Below are 8,039 nucleotides of genomic sequence, written 5' to 3'. Positions count from 1 at the left end.
AGGGAGGGAATTCAGTTCCTAGAAAACTGGGTGACTTCTCAGTCATGCGCCATCTCTTTTGTCCTAATGGATTGCACCTGAATGAGGAGGGGTTGGGGTGCTTGTGGGTAGAATGGTGGGAAGGCTTGAGGAGATTTTAAACTAGGCGGGTGGGGGGAGGGTATAGTAAGAAACCTTAAACCAATAAATGAGTATAGAATAGAGAGGAAACACAGCTACATTGTGGAGGAAGCAAAAGAAAGGGAGGAAGAAGGGAACATGGTATATGAAAGGTGTATGAGAGACACACAGACAAATACATATATTGTCCATGATACTGATTTATTGTTTCAGGAACCTTCTGCAACTGTAACTGGTAACCTGACAAGGGCAAAGGAAAAACAAGATCTGAAATGCCTTTATCTGAATGCTAGGAGTTTAACTGGTAATATGGGGGAACTAGAGACCATAGTTTTGGAGGAAGATTTTGATCTCATATGTATTACCAAAACTTTTTGGAATGAATACCATGAGTGGGAGGATAACTTAGAAGCTTATAGCCTGTTTAGAAAAAATAGATTAGGTAGAAGGGGAAGGGGGTATCTTTATATGTTAAACCATCCCCAAAACCATACAGAGAGCACAATGGAGTGTTAAGGTTAATCCTTGGAGCTCCAAGCAAACATCCACAAAACAAACAGATGGCAGGGAAATGCAGGATGTTTAATAAATAATATGTGGTACATAGGAACAATGCAGGAAACAACGGGGACAGACTTTAGTGCTCACCAAAAATCAATGCAGGTTACAGACTGGGTGCAAAACATAATGAGAAGTGGCGGGAGTGCAGGACTTTGGCAGAGGTACCGGAACTTTGGCAGGAACTTGGCAGAATGGCAGGAATTTTGGCAGAGGTACAGGAATCTTGGCAGGAACTTGGCAGAGCTACAGGAATCTTTGGCAGGAACTTGGCAGAGGTACAGGAATCTATGGCAGGAACTTGGCAGAGTGGCAGGAACTTGGCAGAGGTACAGGAATCTTGGCAGAGGCACAGGAATCTTTGGCAGGAACTTAGCAGAGGTACATAAATCTTTACAGAGGTACAGGAATCTTTGGCAGGAACTTGGCAGAGGTACAGGAATCTTGGACTCAGGCTGGGGTACAGGACAACAGCTGGAAACACTTCCTCAAACACCAAGGACAGACAAAACAATGACCAGCTCTGAGTGCTTATATCATAGGGAATATATAGGCAGCTCACAGGTGTCCAATATGATTTAAAAGCTAAATAACCAGGCACCTGATTTCTCAGATACTAGAGGCAGAGCAATAAGTCCAACAGGTGCCTGATGACCCCTAGTGGTGGGAAACAAGAAAACACAAACAGGCATACACGCCTTATATGGAGTCATTAAAATCGGTATGGGTAGAAATCACAGGTAATATCAAATGGGCTAAATAAACATGTTATAAGCCATCAACATAAATACGGAGGAGGAAAAATACCTATTTCTACAGGTGGGACATCTTGGGACATCTGTCTGCTGTGTTTTATTTCGAGTGCCGCCGCCCCCACATCCTGCTATAACTCTGCCTGTTTTCAGGCAGCAACGGAGGGCACCGACTTGCCAGCCATCCCTCGGAGGGTACAATTACTTTGCTACTGTGGAGTGCCTGCCTAAGGACTACATATTTCTACAGGTGGGGAAAGTGACTAGCTTGGGGGACATTAGTATTATTATGGGTGACTTTAACTACCCAGAAATACATTGGAATAATACTGTAGGTCAAGTAGTACCGCTAAAGGAAATGTTTTATTGGATGACATAAATTACCACTATTTATTTATTGAAAGTCCAACCGGAAATAACAATATCCTGGATTACTTGATAAGCAACAATGGGGAGAATCTTACTAACATGGTTATGGTTATAAGGAAGACATTGGGGAACAGTAATCACAATATGATCACATTTTATTTACATTTGAACAAAGATATTTTTTATTATATTGGAGCAACTACAGATGGAGCAGGCATCATCCATCGCCGGCGCTTGCCATATCCCATATGGCGCTTGCCATATGCCATAGGTTCTTAAATTTCAAAAAGCAAACGTTGGTAAGTTTGAGGAGTCCTTAAAGGATATAGGCCCTTATTCAGATCTGATCGCAGTACAAATTTGTTCTTAAAATGGGAAAAACCATGTGCATTGCAGGTGGGGCAGATATAGGGGGAAATTTACCAATATGAAAAACCTAGTTTTTCGTATTGGTTGTTTCCCTACGACTGCATACGACTGTTTAAGTCGTATGCAAAGTCGTGTTCCGGAGGGGGATTTACAAAGCAGTCAGATACGACTGCTTTGTAACCCTCCGATGGTGTAATGATTCGTATTAGCGGCCGTATATACGGCCGCTAATACGAATTATTTCTAGCAGTCTGCACGGATCAAGTCAGATCCGTGCAGGCTGCAAGGTGTAAAAAAAAATAGAAAAATAAATAAATAAAAAAAAAAACGGCGTGGGGTCCCCCCCACAGCCGAAACCAGCACCAGGCTGAAGGAGCCGGGGCCGGTAATTAAAAATCAGGGAGCCCGACAAATAGGGGTTCCCCGATTTTTAACAACCAGCCCCAGGCTCCAGGTCCGGGGCTGGTTCCCAAAATACGGGGGACAAAATGAGTAGGGGTCCCCCGTATTTTAAGAACCAGCCCCAGGCACAACCAGCCGGCAGGGTAATGTCACAGCCGGGGGACACTTATAATATAAGGTCCCGCGGCCAAAACATTCACCCTACCGACCAGTCAGCCTGGCCAGGGGCCCTGGGGGAGTGGGGACCCCCCCAATAAAGGGGTCCCCCCCCTCCAGGACTTACCTGACCAGGCTGAAGCCTGGTGCTGTCCCCGGTGACCCTGGAGCGGTGGTCACCGGGCTGATGGTATTGTGTAAAAAATAGATAAACCATTGTTTTTTACTGTGGCACTACAAGTGCCAGCAAGCCTCCCCAGCAAGCTGGGACTTGGAGAACCACAAGTCCCAGCCTGCTGGGCATTAAAGGGCCCGCTGGCACTTGTAGTTCTACAGTTAAAAAAATAGTGCACAAAACACACTGACACACTTTTAAAATAAAACTTTATTACACACAAAGCCCACACATACTGATACTTACCTATCTTCTTCCCATAGGTCGCCCTGATGTCCTGTGTCGTCTTCGGGATCCATGTCGACGTCCTTCTTCATGTCGACGTCGCTGTCGGCGATGGTGTCCCCGTCCGGATCCGAAGAAATCCATTTGGGAAGCTGTGGAAGGAAACCATACTCACCTGTCCCAGCGCGACGTAGTCCAGGTAAGGTCTTTGCAAAAAAACAAACCGACAGCCCCGAAACCAAACCGGACACGACGGAGACACACGGTGTGTTTACATCGTGCGGCTCCGCCTCCCGAATGCCGCTATTGGCCGCCTTGCGGCCTAGCGGCCAATCAGGAGCCGCTAGGCCGCAAGGCGGCCAATAGCGGCATTCGGGAGGCGGAGCCGCACGATGTAAATAAACACACGTGCGTCTCCGTCGTGTCCGGTTTGGTTTCGGGGTTTTCGGTTTATTTTTTTGCAAAGACCTTACCTGGACTACGTCGCGCTGGGACAGGTGAGTATGGTTTCCTTCCACAGCTTCCCAAATGGATTTCTTCGGATCCGGACGGGGACACCATCGCCGACAGCGACGTCGACATGAAGAAGGACGTCGACATGGATCCCGAAGACGACACAGGACATCAGGGCGACCTATGGGAAGAAGATAGGTAAGTATCAGTATGTGTGGGCTTTGTGTGTAATAAAGTTTTATTTTAAAAGTGTGTCAGTGTGTTTTGTGCACTATTTTTTTAACTGTAGAACTACAAGTGCCAGCGGGCCCTTTAATGCCCAGCAGGCTGGGACTTGTGGTTCTCCAAGTCCCAGCTTGCTGGGGAGGCTTGCTGGCACTTGTAGTGCCACAGTAAAAAACAATGGTTTATCTATTTTTTACACAATACCATCAGCCCGGTGACCACCGCTCCAGGGTCACCGGGGACAGCACCAGGCTTCAGCCTGGTCAGGTAAGTCCTGGAGGGGGGGGACCCCTTTATTGGGGGGGTCCCCACTCCCCCAGGGCCCCTGGCCAGGCTGACTGGTCGGTAGGGTGAATGTTTTGGCCGCGGGACCTTATATTATAAGTGTCCCCCGGCTGTGACATTACCCTGCCGGCTGGTTGTGCCTGGGGCTGGTTCTTAAAATACGGGGGACCCCTACTCATTTTGTCCCCCGTATTTTGGGAACCAGCCCCGGACCTGGAGCCTGGGGCTGGTTGTTAAAAATCGGGGAACCCCTATTTGTCGGGCTCCCTGATTTTTAATTACCGGCCCCGGCTCCTTCAGCCTGGTGCTGGTTTCGGCTGTGGGGGGGACCCCACGCCGTTTTTTTTTTTAATTTATTTATTTTTTCTATTTTTTTACACTGCAGCCTGCACGGATCTGACTGATCCGTGCAGGCTAAAACGCAAATAGAACAGGAAAATGGTGTTCTATTTTCCTGTCGTATTTGCGTGGGTGTTTCACACCACTAAGCAGCCGTATTGTCAGTACGGCTGCTTAGTAAATCAGAAACCACCATTCTTTTGAATGGTGATTTCTGTCGTATCCTATCGATGGTGTAGACATTCGTATTTGTAACTACAAATACGAATGTTCCATCTTTAGGACTACGAATTGTTGTATTTTTGGGATTGTAAATCCCGAAAATACAAATTCGTAAAAAAAAGGTGTATTTCTCCCTACGAATACACCTTTTTTCTACGAATCCATTTTGGTAAATGTCCCCCATAATATGTACAGAGAGAGAGATAGATTTGGGTGAGGTTTTTTTGTTTCTGTGGAGGGTAAATACTGGCTGCATTATTTTTACACTGCAACTTAGATTTCAGTTTCAAAACACCCCACCCAAATGTAACTCTCTCGGAACATGTTACATCTCCCCCACCTGCAGTGCACATAGTTTTGCCCATTTTGAGAACAAATTTGTAGTGCAATCAGATCTGAATAAGGGCCATGAACTGGAAGGAATTATTTAGAGGTATGGATACTACTAAAAGGTGTCAAACGTAAAAAAAAAAAAAATGCTGCAAGTGGGCACTGATAAATGTATTCCTAGGGTAAATAAAATAACAAATATCAAAAGTAAACCTATGTGGCTTAACAGCAAAGTCAAATTTGTAATAGCTAAAAAAATGGAGGGCATTCTAGAGTTTAAACAACATGGGACACCCAAATCATTTGCCGCATATAAAGAATGTAATAAGAAATGTAAAAATACAATCACGATGGCTAAATCAGAGACTGAATGTAGAATAGCGGCAGATAGCAAATCTAATCCCAAAAAATTCTACAGTTACATAAACGGGAAACGGTTACGAATGGAAAATATTGGCCCACTAAAAAATAAGCAGGGTAATAGAAGGAAAAGAGAGAGAGGAATTATTCAATACATTTTTTGTTTTGGTATTTACAATGGAAGAATCTTCAGAAGATCTCCCACAGATTAATTGCTCGGCTCTTGATTATCCCAAACTGTGGGCCTTATTCTACTTCACTCTTTCTGACAAAATCCTTCTTAGATGGACAAAACCATGTGCACTGCAGGTGGGGCAGATGTTACTTGTGCAGAGAGAATTAGATTTGGGTTAACAAATTTGGATTAACACTCCTTCAGTTGGTTCCCAATATTTTGCTTGGGGCTCCAGGTCATACGACCCCAGTTATATACTTGGCACCCTTTTTGGGAATCTTTGACACCTTTTTTGGAAGAAGGGGTGCTTGGAAGCACTGTTTGAGGCAACTTATCAGACAGTACCAGGACAGACTGAGCCCCCTTCTGGGACCGGACAGGCAAAGGCCCCGTCTGGGACCGGACAGACAGAGTCCCTTATTGGGGCAGAACAGACAGAACCCCCCATTGGGGCAGAGAAAACCCCCCTTCGAGCCCCCACTTGGGACTACGGCCTTTGGGCCGAACACTTTCTGCATGGTTTTCAGAAAACCCGGTAGATCCCTTAGGATGGGATCATTAGCCTCTATGAGAGGTTTGGCCCACTCTAAAGCTCTACCTCTAAATAATGGACAGCATTAGTAGGGGTTATCTTCATAGTTGGTGTGGAATCTATTTTAGAGAGGAATTGTCGAGCAATAGAGTGTAGCTGGGCCAAATCTCCGTCGAAGTATGGAGTGTAATGAGTACCATCAGACTCGACCGGCAGGCCTTGGGCATTGAGTTGGCTTGGCTGACCTCGAGCAACACCATTGCCCAACGAGCCCCACTCTCACTAGACAGGCCCATGGCGTCGGACTCGCCTGTGGAGACCGGGACATCGAGTACCACTCCTGGACCCACAAAATCGGTGGCAACTCCGGGAACCCCAACATCGTGGAAGATGTCAGTAAAAATCCCAGCTGAGGCTGATGCCTGGGATTTTCTCTTAGGAGTTAAGCCTCTCAAGACCCCATTGGGAGCAATGACTTCTATGCCTCCCTGTGGGCTTAAGTTCCTTAAGACCTTCTTGGGGGTAACGGCTTCAAAGTCCCCCACTGGGGTTAAGCCACTTGAGATCCTCTCTGGGGTAGTGGCTTCTAATACCCCCTCTTGAGTTATGCCACTTGCGACCACTTTCGAGGGAAAAGACTCCTCGGAGTGCTATGTATGTGGAATGTGGGATCAGGCTCCTCAGGCTTAGTGGAGACAGGCACTAGTGTAACCTGATTTGAGGAAAATCCTTTCCAGCGCCACCACCAGATTTGCGCAATTCGCAACTCTGGATAAAGTGGCCTGATTCCCCACAATAAAGACATAGATTGTAGTTTTTACGCCGTAGTCGCTCCTCAGGTGAGAGTCTTGGCCGTAAAAAAACTTCCATGTCTCTTCTGAACCTCTTGATCTAAATTTTTGCTGACTAACCCCTCTCTAGTCAGGGTCTCCCTGGGAGCTGATTGAGCCCCAAAAACCTCAGACAGGTCCAGGAAAATTTTGGTTAAAAGATCTTGCAATTGCAGGAATGAGTGCTGCAAAACCTTAACATTTGTAATGTTTTAAGGCTGTAAAAGCCGTATTTAAGGCAATTAAGGAGGCTTGCAAGGCCTGCATTTTAAACACTGTATAGAAATAAACAACCGGCCTGCCCTGACACCTGGATAGGCTGAACGGGCAAACCTGAACAAAACCCGCAAAAACAAAAAAGCAGAAAAAACTCTCTGTTCCTTGTATGGGCCAAATGAAATTCAGCATCCCAGTACAACACCCAGAATACCGCAAGACAATTTTTTATTATATATATATATATATATATATATATATATATATATATATATATATATATATATATACTCCAAATGAAGGCACTCCACACGATTCAATGCAGTTAAAATGCTGTATTTCAGATGCTCATTTCGCCAAGTACAAGCACTTTCAGAGCCTCCGCTCCGTCATCAGGGCAATGGCAACAGCGTTTTCACACAAAGCATAGACAACAGTGTATCCCCAACATGCCCCACCAAATAAATCACATTTATACGTTACCGCCATCACCTCTCCTCCCTGCACGGCGCCGGCGTCTGCTTACCGGAAGTCTCAGACCCGAACTTCCGGTTTCAGGGGCGGGTGTTCTGGACGCACCTGCTTGTGCGTTCCAGCAACATTATTTCCGCGTTCCACCGGCCTTCCTGGTCTCACAGAACTCCCTGGATAGGCCAAATCGACGGGCATTGCTGCAGGAGTACAGGCAGGCGAAGCGGACCAACGTATCTGTAACACATATAAATGAAAACAGTGTAAATGACATAAATAAACATAAACAATAATGAATCAAATTAATGACATAAAAGATAAAGATAAAAAAATATATAAAAAATCAATTTATGAACAGGCTGTCACAGTTGTAAGAGTACTCTTACAACTGTGACAGCCTGTTCATAAATTGATTTTTTATATATTTTTTTATCTTTATCTTTTATGTCATTAAATACAGCATTTTAACTGCATT

This window comes from Crinia signifera, chromosome 1 (genome assembly GCF_055691185.1).
Source record: "Crinia signifera chromosome 1, ASM5569118v1, whole genome shotgun sequence".
Taxonomy (NCBI): Eukaryota; Metazoa; Chordata; class Amphibia; order Anura; family Myobatrachidae; genus Crinia; species Crinia signifera.
The sequence above is the reverse complement of the archived record's forward strand: the minus strand, read 5'-3'. Positions refer to the sequence as shown.